The following is a 13,230-nucleotide window of genomic DNA, read 5'->3' as shown; positions in this document are numbered from 1 at the left end:
TTCAGAGTAGTTTCATGTCACGCTGAATATTAATAATAATAATAATAATAATATTAAAACTGACAATAATATTCAAATATAAATATTATTAGTTAATAATAATTATTAGTATTTATATTTCGAATATTATTATTATAAATTTTATTATTTATATCGTCACATTAATGGAAGAAGGGCGTAAGTGCCATCTTTAGGAATTTTTTTTCTTCTAAAAGAAAAAGGGCGTGAGTGCGAATTTATGAATTTTCGGGCTTTGCATCCAATTTTGAGGCTTAAAGAAAAAAAAAAGTGCGTATGTTCAGGGACTTACGCCTTTTTTCCATTCTCAAAATCATTTTTAATAAAAGATGAAGATTTGTAATTATTTTTATGTTTTTCTTATTGATAATAAATTATGTATAATTATCAGTAAACAATCAATAATTTAAAAAATCCTGCCATTAAATAAATTTCAAATAAAATTGAAAATATGCCCTTCATCTTTTATCAAAAATTATTTTGATAACGGGAAAAAAGGCGTAGATCCTTGGACATACGCCCTTTATCCTTTATCAAAGGTTGTTACGCCAATTTTCCTTCTTTTTTAAGTATTAAAATTAGATGAAAAACCCGAAAATTTATAAATTTGCACTTACGCCCTTTTTTCTTTAAAATTGACATTTTTGGCACTTACGCCCTTCATTCTTTAATGCGACGATATAATTGATACCATCGATATTATTACTAATATTATATTGATATTATTGTTAATCATAATATTATTGGAGTTATTATTATTTATAATAATATTATTCATATATAACCATAGTATAAATAAAAGAATAATTTCAAAAATATCATCGATAATAATAATATCAATATAATATTAGTAATAATAACAATAATATTATCGATTTATAATAATATCAGTGATATTAATAATATGAATAATAATATTGACAATAACATTCATATATAAATATTGATAATTATTAGTATTGATATTCAAAATATATATTATTATTATAGATATTATTATTAATATCAATACTATTGTGAATAATTGGTAATATTATCAAAATTATTGTTGTTATAATAATCATTTATATATATATATTTATAATAATTTTATTGTTATTATAATAATGATTCTTTAAACCCGCGAGATAACTATTGCTTGATACGTTTAAATGAATTTTTTTTAAAAATCAATTATTTAAGTATTAAACTCAGTTGAACTGTTTAATAATATTTAAATAAATAAACAAACAAAAAGTCGCACACGCATACACACATAGCAGCTGACGCTCCGAGTTTAGACGCTATGCTATATATAGTGCATGTATAATGCTTGCCGGTATAGCAGAGAGTATAGCAGAAAGTATACGAGAGAACGTCTACAAGGGAGTATACGGGAGAGTAAACGCGAGAGTAAACGCCAGAGTATACGCGAGCGCGTAACGCTAGCAGGGCCTCGAATTTTTTTGCTACCCTCCGTAAAGAAGTTTCACTTCAAAAAACTTATAAACATAAATTTTTTTACAAAATCGCGTAACACGGGCACCATGGCCATAGCCGGAGTATTGAAAATTTTTAAATTTTCAATGCGCAACACGGGTCACCAGCCTCAACAGACGTTACCAGGTTTTTTTTCAATTGTTTTTCTTTCATGTTATTTAATGGCATCCATCAGATCTATTCCAATATACCTTACGGTTATCTAGAAATGTTTTCGTAAGTAATGATAATAAAAATATCGACTAATGCGCCATCTGAATTGACGTTTATTCGAACTCGTTTACCATAACGTTTCAACGTAGTTTCGGGCTTAAATATTGACGTCGATCCGTCATGGCCATGTCGAACGTCGACACCGATTCCTACCAAGGACATATAAAGTTAATTATGCTATATTCATTGATAGCTGATCGAACTAACATTTTCTAAGCTATATCAGTAATCAGTTAAACGTTGGATAAAAATTGATGATCAGTTTGTTACTAATGAAGTTTGGGCAAGAAATGAAGAAAAATCTTACGTCTTATTTTTAGAATGGACTAAAAACTGTACTGTTAAGATAACGTAAATCAAATTGTATCCAGTGGGGTGGATATAATGTTAAAATTCAGTACCACTACCAGGTACAGATGTTTCTGATGTTTTTGTTAAACAAGAGCGACCCCGCGCCTCTGCCGCGTGGCGGTATATATTATTGTGTATTTTTATTACAACTATTTTATTCATCATAATTATAATTTTTATCAATCATTTTTCTTATTTTGCATTTTCATGAATAACCATATATAGATCAAGTTGATAATCAATATTTATTATCGTAATGAACAGAAATATCATTTGATTAATTTATGAACAATCATTTTAGTGGCACCGTTGCCTGATCAAAATATTGAAGTCATATTACAGCTTTTCATCAAGTTAATTGTATTAGTATATTTGATGAAAACAAAATAATTAGCAGTCAGACGTAGCAACTAAACTTTACACACTAACTTTTTCTATTTATGTTTTTCTATTTATATAAATAATTACATTTTATACAGTAATAAATATGTTGACGTTTTTGAAAAACATAGTAACCAAACTAACTTTTTTTTATTTAAATATCAATTCATTTATAAATATTATTTGTATTCATAAATATATAATACTTTTTTATTAAATGTGAATACCTATATAGAACTTACTGAAAAGCTGTAATATGACTTTTGATCTAGAAACGACACAACTCAAATAAATTAATTGCCAAAAATGAACGAACGTAGCAACCACACAACAACACGTAGCAACGTGTTATTCATAAGAAAGAAAATGATAAAATATTAGTTATAAACAAATGCTAAAAATTTTTGACCAATCAAATCATAAATAAAAAGCGGTCAAGTGTCCTTTTTATAATAGGAAAAAATTATTAACAATATCATTATTATCATTTGATGAATCTTTTGATAATTGACTTGTTGAATTATCAACTTCATACTGTACATATCTGTTGAAAATAAATTATATAAATTCAGTACCACTACCAGGTATGAATGTTGTAATTTAATATGATTTCTTTTTTTGACGAAAAAAAAAACTGATTATTTTGTGTAAAAGCTCCCGTTTTTATTAAAAGCATAATGAATGAATGAATAAACAATTTAAAGTTTATTTCCATACAACAATTTATTTTTTGTTTATTTACTATTTATAAAAATTATTTATTCATTCAAATATATAAATTTTTGAAATTTTAATTAGTATATTTTATGAGGTTAAAAAAAAAAATCGAGAAAATGTGAGTTCTATTGCACGTAGCCATTTTAGGATTATTCAAAAGAAAAAAAAAATAATGAAAAAATAGATGCACATATGAAGATAAATTATTGACGAAGTATAAACAGCAAAAGTCATTTTGAAAAAGAAAATTTCAGATAGCTAAATGTCCACTTTAAACTTGTAAACAAAGAATTAATTTCTGGTCTTTATTGGTTCTATTCTTTAAGGAGGTTATACAGCTATCACTCTTTTTTTTTAAATATAATGAGAATGTTCTGAAATTTTGTACACAGTTAGATTTTTTCATTTCGAATACAACGGTATAATTATTTTCTTATGTTGATCGGTTGAATTTTTTCTAATTAATTATCGAAAATATTTTTTAACATTGGCTTTTATGGAGATTTCAACCATTTTTTTCGGATAGAAAAAATAATGAAAAAGTCTTGAAAAAAATCACACGTATACTAGAAACCGAGTTTTATTAATTGCGCAAAAAATTTTCATATGTTGATCGGTCAATTAATGAGTAATTAAATATAAACTTTACAAAAATTGGATGTGGCAACGTATGGCATGTTCAAACACACACACATACCCACAGTCCCATATATTGTATACGGGGCTTAGTTGCTTTTCTCTTTATTTTTTTACAGTGTAGTCAGATTTCAGTTTTGTCTGTGACGTCAGAAGCGCCCCGCAACACCCATAATGAATTTGTGCATAACCTCCTTAAGCATAAAAACTGGACTCTTATATTCTGCAAATAATGGAAGAAAAAAACAATAATAATTACAATTATTTTTTACTGTAATTAATAAATAATGAATTTAATTGCTAATCATTACCGTTAGCTTGTTGGTGAATCATTGACTCAAGCCAAAAATTTTCAGTGCATTAAAAGTAGTAGCAAGTGCAACTTTTTTTGGTTTTTTTTCATAATGGCTGCAACCATTTCAACATTCGCTGGAAGAGCGCATGGTTCATTACGTTAAAAAGTACATTAACGATGTATAAATGTTATGGATCTTTAGTTCAACTTTTTTAAACATGTTCTGGTAATTTACTTGTTCTATTATTTGGATACATAGATGGTGCATCAGTTTGTACAAGAATTTTATCTAATGGTACATTTCCCATTTCAAGTACTTGTCTAAGACCACTATCAGATTTATTTTTACATATATAACTAGTTATTACCAAGTAAAAACCTTCATCAATATATATTTTTGCTTCATTAGCATTAACAATAAATGAATGTATTGAAACTGGTGGTAATTTATTTCTATAATGACGTAATATTTCAACATCTTTTTGTGCTCCTCTTTTATGTATAATTAATAGTTTTTTAATTCTACAACCTAATTCAACTTGTTTATGAAATACAGAACATTGTGTTTCTCGATCAGAAAAATTACGATTATAATCAAATCCGCATTTACCATTCATTGTATAGTTTGCAGTTCATCTAAAGTATCTAAATTTTCCCATGATTTTGCAGCTGTTGATGAATTCCAGTTTCATAAATATTATAAGAAAATTATTTAATTTAATTTATTACCTCTGTCATTTTTGTCAATAAACTATTCAACAAATTGGTAGTTTCTTTTTTAGTTTCATCTAAACGAGTATTGTCAGTATTTATTTTCTTTTCTGATTTGACTTGTTGATTGTCACATTCTGATGAATTAGAAGAAGATGAAGAGTCATTATCATTACTTGACAATCTAACTTGTATTTTCAAAGCATTGTGTTGAATTATATTACATATTATTTATTATTGTAATTATTGTTGATGTATTTAAATCAGATGTACCAAGTAACATCTAGCTAATATAATAATGCATTTGTATTTGGTAATTGTTGTTGTGATTCAATTTGGTGTTGTTGTTTATTTATCAGCTTCAATATTATTATTTCGAATCTTGATCATCATTTATCATTCCAATTTTATATTATCATTATATTTATATTGTTTTTATTTTTTTTTTTTTGACGTTTGACGTGAGAGAGTCAACGTATTCTGGGGGTTATGTATTATTATTATGAATAAAAATAATAAAATTTTTCAGTGCAGCCAATATGGCAACACAAAAAAAAGAGAAACGTCTAGGAGAGAGAAGAAAAATAATTGTAAAATTTCACCAACTGAACGAACAAAATGTAGTCGATTTGAGAAAAACGATATGACCGTAAATATTAATTATGCTTTAAATATATATTACCGAAACGAAAAAATCTGATTCTTTTTTTAAAAAAAAGCTTAACATCGATTTATGAGATCGATACCAAACCTCAGCATCCTCATTCAACTATATCATATTTTAATTAAATTTCTTATAGAAGGGGACAAAATATTTGAATTATTTGATTATATAATAAGGCACGGTAGTAGTAGTTAATCTCATCTCACATATTCTCATCAACACATATATATTTCTTTCTCATACTTGACTCGAGGCACTACCGTCCCTCTTGATTAACCTTGGCGCTTAGCCTGTGTTTTGTGAACAAGATCAAAGTCAATAACGCTCGAAATAATTGATCTTACGCAATTCAACTTTAAGGGTTTTGTGTGACTTTATGTGTTGATAAATTAGGTTAACAAATTAAAATATGTAATAAAATTTAACAATGTGTGACAGAGTCAAGTACAACTATGAAAATGTGTGTACGAAAATTAAGCGTGTTGCTTTGTCTGAAACGTGAACCTAACTAACTATAGTCGGCCGGCTAGCTGTCAGTGCGTATGTGTATGTATGTGTATGTTTAAATTAATGTATTGAGCGTGCTGCCGCTTGACATAAGTATCAGTTTCCCAAACACTCAACAATACAAAGAAATTATCCAATCATTGTTATCAATAATGAATAATATCAATAACTAATAATGATAGTAATAATAATCGGGAGAGCAATAGAATATAATTGTAGTTTTTGTGATTATATGTTGATTGACATACATTTATTTAAATTTAGTAATTTATTAATCACATGATGTTTTTTTTTCACTACGCAGAAGTGATAAGAAGTCCATGGAGGTTATGTTAGTTACAGAAATAATTGGATTTTATAAATACATGACAATAATTTTTTTTTCCGTGATTCTCTTTTTAAACATTACTCTAGTTTTTCTTTATTTAATTTATTAACTTTTTATTATAATTAATCGTTATTGAAATAATTTGATTTTTTTAGAAATGATTTTCACTGCTGAAATGCTTATTGGTAACCGGACAGCTGTTGGCAATTCAGCACTCATATCGCAAGATCCCGAATTTTCCGAATTACGTTCGGTTTTGCATGGAAGAAAGGGAAAATTTACTGTGCTGACACAACAAAATTTATTCCACAGCGCAACAATAATTGTTAGAAGATCATCAAATATTGTTGTGCTGTTCAATAAAAATTATTCAACTGCTAATGAAATTTGTTTTAGGACTAACAAGAATTATTTTTATTGAAACAAAAATTATAATACATACAATAAATATTGTTGGTTTAGTGAAAATTATTGTGCTGTTTAACAATTTTTGTAGAACACGTGATAAAATATGTTAAAAAGAAAACACATATTAATATAAACTTAACAACTTCTACGAGAATTCAGTTGGGCCACCTTTTTACTGTGCCAGCACAATAATTCGAAACTTCTCTCCGTGTAAATAAGACCATTATCACGTCACCTATTTGAGAAAAAGTAAATTCAACATCAAAATAATTTAATTCAATTTCAAAATAATATTATGATAAAGCAATAATTTGCTATTACAAATTTCATTTGAATAATCGAACAACATTTATATTAATTTATTGTAGTCAACACAACGAAATTCTCAAACCTGTTGCTGTAGAAGCACAATCAGAATTCGAGTCAAAGGATAAGTTTCTTCAAGGAACTTCAGTTTATTGCTTAATTTTACATGCTAATATAATTGAATATACACCAATCAGTAGTAGTGTACTTCAAAACACTGAAAATAAAGAAAATGAAGTTACAACTATATATAAACCAAAAAAAAAAAGATCAAATATAAACGAAAAAAAATGAAACAATAAATGAGACAAAATATTATTTCAACTGTATTTTGATAACTCTTTTATTGAGCAGTTATCAAAATAAATATTTTCATTATCTTTACCATCAAGTATCATGGATAAACTCCCTAATTAAAGTGATCAGCTTAGATAACTTTGATCATCAATTTTAGCTGTAGCTACTGGTCAATATACCCGAGTGGAAATTTCAGTCCGATTCGGATCCAGGTCGGATCCAGTTTACCTGATTACATATCCGAATCGGATCAGGCTGGCCGAATCCGATTCGGACTGAAAATGTAACGCTGGCTAGGCTCCGGATCGGATCCGGTTTGCCTGTTACAATAAGGACACCGTGGCTAAATCGGATACCAAATTATGTATCCGAAATTACATTTAAATCGGATCCGATTTTACATCCAAACCGGATCTGATTTTATGCATAAACTAAATCCAAATGTATACTTAAACTGGATCCGAATTTATATTTAAACCGGATCCGAATTTTGTTTTAAAAAAATGTTGATTTAAAAAAAAAAATATATGCTTTTTTTAATTATTTTTTTTTAACAATCATTATTAAATATAATTCTATCTGAGACAATTCAACCTAAGCTAAAATAAAATTCCGGATTTTGCGGGGATCGATCTCTGGGCTATTCTGTTCAAAGTCGGCATTTCTATCCTATTGACCACGGCGGCGTATACATGGAATTGCTGAAATCAAAAGTCCTTTACAAGCGTAGAAAGTTATTAAAAAATTACAATAGAAAAACTTGATATGATTAATACAATATATATGCAATAATGTATTTAATATTATCAAAAAATAAAATGACATTCTGAAATTCATTTTTTTTTTAAGTGAAATTTCTTTTTGGAGGGTAGGTGGAAAAAAAATTCGTCACGAAAATCGGGGACGGAAGTAGTGTAACGGAAACTGAAACACAAGAAACTGTAACGGAAACTGAAACTGTATCATAGGTAACGCAACTTGAAACACAGTATACATATAGCATAGGTAACGCAATATGAAACACAATATAGTATAATTTGAGAGTTAGAAAAAAGAAAAAGACATGCGCATAACTGAAAAAAAAAATATATCGCTTTATAGTATTGGTGTCATAGCCGGCACCATAGCATTATCATTGTCGAAATTTTAGAATATCAGTTGTTGTATTTATATTTTTTGTCAGCTGTTATTATCAAATTTTTGCTTTAAAAAGTATTCTATTTCTAGAGATGTAAAAATACCGGTATTTTTTTTTTTCGGTATTAATACGGTATTCAATACGGTATTGATACGGTATCACCGTATTTAATACCAAATGGGTGTTCTGCATGTTAAAATACGGTCTCAAACTGAATTTTTAATACGATACCGTATTAATACCAAATACACCCCTATAGATGTAAAAAATACGGTATCAAAAGTTTAACATTGAGTGGCGCTAGTGTCAATTTTACTGTCCGCCATCTTTTTTGCACCGAACTTCAAAATTTTTTACTATCAAAATAAATGAAGCGAATTAATTATTCAATTATCAAGTCTAAATAATTAATTATTAAAATTTTTTATTATTTTATTATAAGAAAATTTTTTATTGCTTAGTACAGTCTTGGGATCGTAGTAGCACCTAAAATATATAATATTTTAATATTATTTTAAAGTTTCATAAAAAAAAATACATTAAGTATATATTTTTATTGTTTAAAAATATTATATTATTATTTTTATATATTCTTATTATGGTAAATAGTACTTTTGACCAGATCAACTAGTCTTGATTAGCTTTATCACATTTGTCATTTTAATTATCATCATCATAATCGTCAACTCCATAAGCATTATCATCATCATCATCATCATCTTGATCAACAACATTACCATCATCATTATTATCCAACTCAGACATAGACTGCTTTTTTTTTCTATTTTTTTTTTGGCTTGAAATAATTTTTCGTTATGCGCAATAAAAGCAATTTTAGCTGCTCTATCAACTAATAAACGATTTCTTCTTCGTGAGTGGATCCAACCATGTGTACTGAAAGTCCTTTCAGTAGGAGCTGTTGTACTATTTGAAGAAAATATAGCAGCACCTATTGTACTTAGTGAACTTACAGGAGCCTGTGAAGTCCACCACTCAAAAGGACTTAGAAGATTCCTTCTAATGAGTATGTAGCTTTTGGACCAAATCCCTATTTTATCCAGATAATTACGCAGCTCTATTGTAAAAATTTCAATATTTAAATTGAAATGTTCAGCCAACTGATGAATAAAATCTGTTGCTAAATCAATATCTTTTGGTTCTAAATTTTTACCTCTGAACAAAGGATCTAACATATTTGCAGCATAGTGAACAGAACGAAGAGCCATTGCTTGACGTTTTTCAAATTTTTTCATAATTAATTCATTATCTTCAGCATCTAGCACATTAATATCAGGTGTTTCCACATGTTTTATTGAATGATATTCAATTTCATAAAACTACTCTGATACTAAACTTAAAATTGGTCTATCACCTTCAAGTTTCGATATCCATTTATTTATTGGTTTAAGTATAATAGTGATATTGGATAATTTGAACCAAAATGTTTCAGGATGCTCAAGAATAATTTTTGATGTTAAAGGTTTCATGTATTGTTCTGCTTTTTTTGATACTGCCAAATTTTTTAAAGTATGTTTGTTAACAAGTAAACTGTTTAAACATAAATAAATTGCACCAAATCGTGTGTTTGAAGGTAATTTCAAGCTGGTTGAAACTTTATCAGGATTATCTTTCTGAATTTGTTTGAAAGTTGCCAACAATATTTGGTTGGATTTTATTTCATTTATAATATTTTTAGCAACATCTAAGAGCTTTTGTACAGAATTTAATGAACCAATATCTTTGAGAAATAAATTCAAAATATGGGCAACACATCCATAAGATGATATCCAAGGTTTTGTAGAAGTGACAATTTTACTTGATTTTTCCATCACACTTGCATTGTCAGCAACCAATCCAACAACTTCATTTGGACCAACTTCATGAATTACTTTGTTTATTTCTTGAGCTATGTAATCACTATTATGACTATTTGTTTCAGTTGCAACTGATTTAACAAATAATGGTGCAGGTGTAGTTACAATAAAATTAATTACTCCCTGATTGTTTACATTGGACCAGCCATCACATTGGATACCAACAGCTAGTGCTTTTTTAAGGGATTATCATCACCAATCAAAAACGCAGATAGAGCTTTGAAATTTTTTAAGTAGATTAATGAAATAATAATACATACGCTCAAATTTTTTGATAGTTTTCTTGTTGCTAATTACTTGGTAATTAATTACTAGGGTAGGCTACTTTTTTGGAGGTTATACATAGGTTCTTATGGAGAGTCCGGTTTAGTTTTTAGAAACCTGGTTAGCCATTTTATGGAAAACGCAGATAGCTTTATCAAAAACTAAAGATAGATAGAGGAAACAATAAGGAAACTTTTGATATAAAAATTAATAGGGCTTTGAGACCTTTTAATTTTACAATAAATGAAAATAAATTTTTGTCTTCGTCTAAATACTTAAGTGGAAGTGAGAAACAAGATTTTCTCCTTCTTTTTTATCTCGTTCGCACTCATAGAAATATTATGTTTCTAAATGCCATCCGCAAGAGGTCTCTAGATATGCGCGGGTAACACCTTAATTAGTTCTTTTACTTTGTTGTTCATCTCGTTGTATACTTTATCAAGCAACTCATTAGATAGCTTATTACGTGAGGGTAATATGAGTGATCGACGAATAGCTTTAAAATATTTAATCCACAAAGGATTTTCAGTGAGTGTCGATGGCAAACCAGAAGCATAAATGGCCTTTGCCATAAGTATATCATAATGTTGTTGATCTTTTAAAGCTACTGTATCAAAATAATTTTTAACAGTTGTTTTGGCTCGTTTTGAATGATGATGATCATAATGACGTTGTTCTTGATCATTTTTACGTTTTTGGCATTTATTAGGACTTTCTGATGCAGATGTTGGTTTTTGTGGATCACTTGAATCTTCAGTTATGAAAGAATTATCTGTCGAACCACTACTGTTTAATGATACAGACAATTTATTTTCTCTTATTTTTAATGAATTATTGAATTTAATAAACGGTTTCAGACGAGAAATAACTGATGGATCTCGATGTTTGCACTGGTTTAGCAAATGATCCTTCATACGACTTGGATTCCATGCATATTTTTTGTTACAAAATTTGCATAGAAAAATGTCACATTTACTTTCTGTTGTCGTCGGCAAAAAGAACTTGTTGATGACATCTTTCAATTTATTGGCCATTATTGATAATTGAATGAATCGAGAGCTCTAAAAGAAAGAAAATAATTAAACATAGTTATTTACAGACAATAAACAGACAAAAAAATATAAATTAACCTCGTTTGCTTATGCCACAGTATATTTTTAATTTAGATTTAATTATTGGCAATTAAATAATTCAGTGTCCTAAAATTAATCAAATATACGAATAAATTTTATAATAAAAATTACTGGTGAAATATAATATAAGGAAAATTACAGTTTAGTTATTCTTGTCGTCGAGTTGGTTGTTACTCGGTTCTCTTCTGGTGAACTAATGATGATAGTCAAAAACATTGGCATTCAAAGGAAAACGAGCATTCTCCCTAAAAAAGTAAATATAACAACTTTGTTAGTTTCTTCATTTCAGAAGAGTAGAAATTTCCATGAAAATTTTCAAAATAATGTATATCTATGGAAAAGAATAAAGTAAGCAGAGTGGCTCGTGGTAAAGCTTAAATTGCGGCTTTATTTGATTCCATACATTATTTCTTATTGATTGATTGAATTTTGTTCATATTGTCTGTTGGCTTAAGTATTGAAAAATGAAGAAAAATTATGTAATAACAAATTTTCTACAGAAAAGCAGATTGAAAAATTTCTCGTTCGGAAAAATGCTCAGGGTATTAGTAATATTAGCATACTATGCACAAAAATTATTTTATGAGCGGTGGATTATTTTTCATTTTGTTTTCTTCTATATGTATTGATTTTAAGGTACCATTGAACTACTTAGAGCAATGTAAATACAATTCTCTCAGAACCTGTCAATAATTAAGAGAGCAAAATGTTTTCCTTGTTTTCTTCTTCAACTATCGTTTCAATAAAAGAGCCTTCCATTTTTAATCAAATTCCTTTTTTTATGAAACGATTTGGAATAGTTTTATATTTTTTGGTTAGTTGTTACAATAAAAACGTTTCAATTTATTTTTTTCGTTTTCAAAAAAATGTTTATTTTATTCATTTTTATTTACATATTATACTTTTTGCAAATTTCAATTTTCTAATTCAAAAATCGTCGTTTTCGGCGGTTGTTTCTCCGATATTTTATACCGATTTTGATCTATTCAATGTGATTCAAATTTTATAATTTCTTGATTGCAAGTCAACTAATTTCAACCTCACCTTTTTTTTATTGTTTTTTGCCTCGTGGACGTTTCAAGGTTATGTTTGGACAGAATTTTTATTTTAATTTCTTAATTCCCGGCAAAAAATGAAAAGATCTTTTTAGATATAATAATATGTCTGGAGATCTCAGAATATCTTGATATCAAAACATATCGAGAGATAACCAAATATATCAATAATGGCGCTATCTTTTTATCTCAAAGAAGATATTATGATATATTTAGATATATCTCAATATATTTGGATATATTATAATATATTTAGATGAATTATAATATATTAAGATGTTTCATAATATATTTAGATATATCATCACAGGAAAAATTTAATTAAAAAAAACTACTTTTTAATTGTTTAAAACAATTTAATTTTAATATTTATTTTATTAATGATTTATTTGATTATTATTGAGCGGCAAAATTACACCATGAATACTTGACATCACCGGGACTTGAACACGGTA

The 13,230-nt window shown here is 27.7% G+C and overlaps 1 pseudogene; it reads right to left on the bottom strand.

Annotated features, from left to right (window-relative positions):
• Positions 1–4,124: 4,124 nt before the first annotated feature.
• On the bottom strand, positions 4,125–9,702 carry LOC122850859 (annotated as a pseudogene).
• Positions 9,703–13,230: the final 3,528 nt, after the last annotated feature.

The sequence above is a fragment of the Aphidius gifuensis genome, linkage group LG3, assembly GCF_014905175.1.
Source record: "Aphidius gifuensis isolate YNYX2018 linkage group LG3, ASM1490517v1, whole genome shotgun sequence".
Lineage (NCBI taxonomy): Eukaryota > Metazoa > Arthropoda > Insecta > Hymenoptera > Braconidae > Aphidius > Aphidius gifuensis.
Note: the sequence above shows the minus strand (reverse complement) of the source record. Positions and strands in the feature narration are given on the sequence as shown.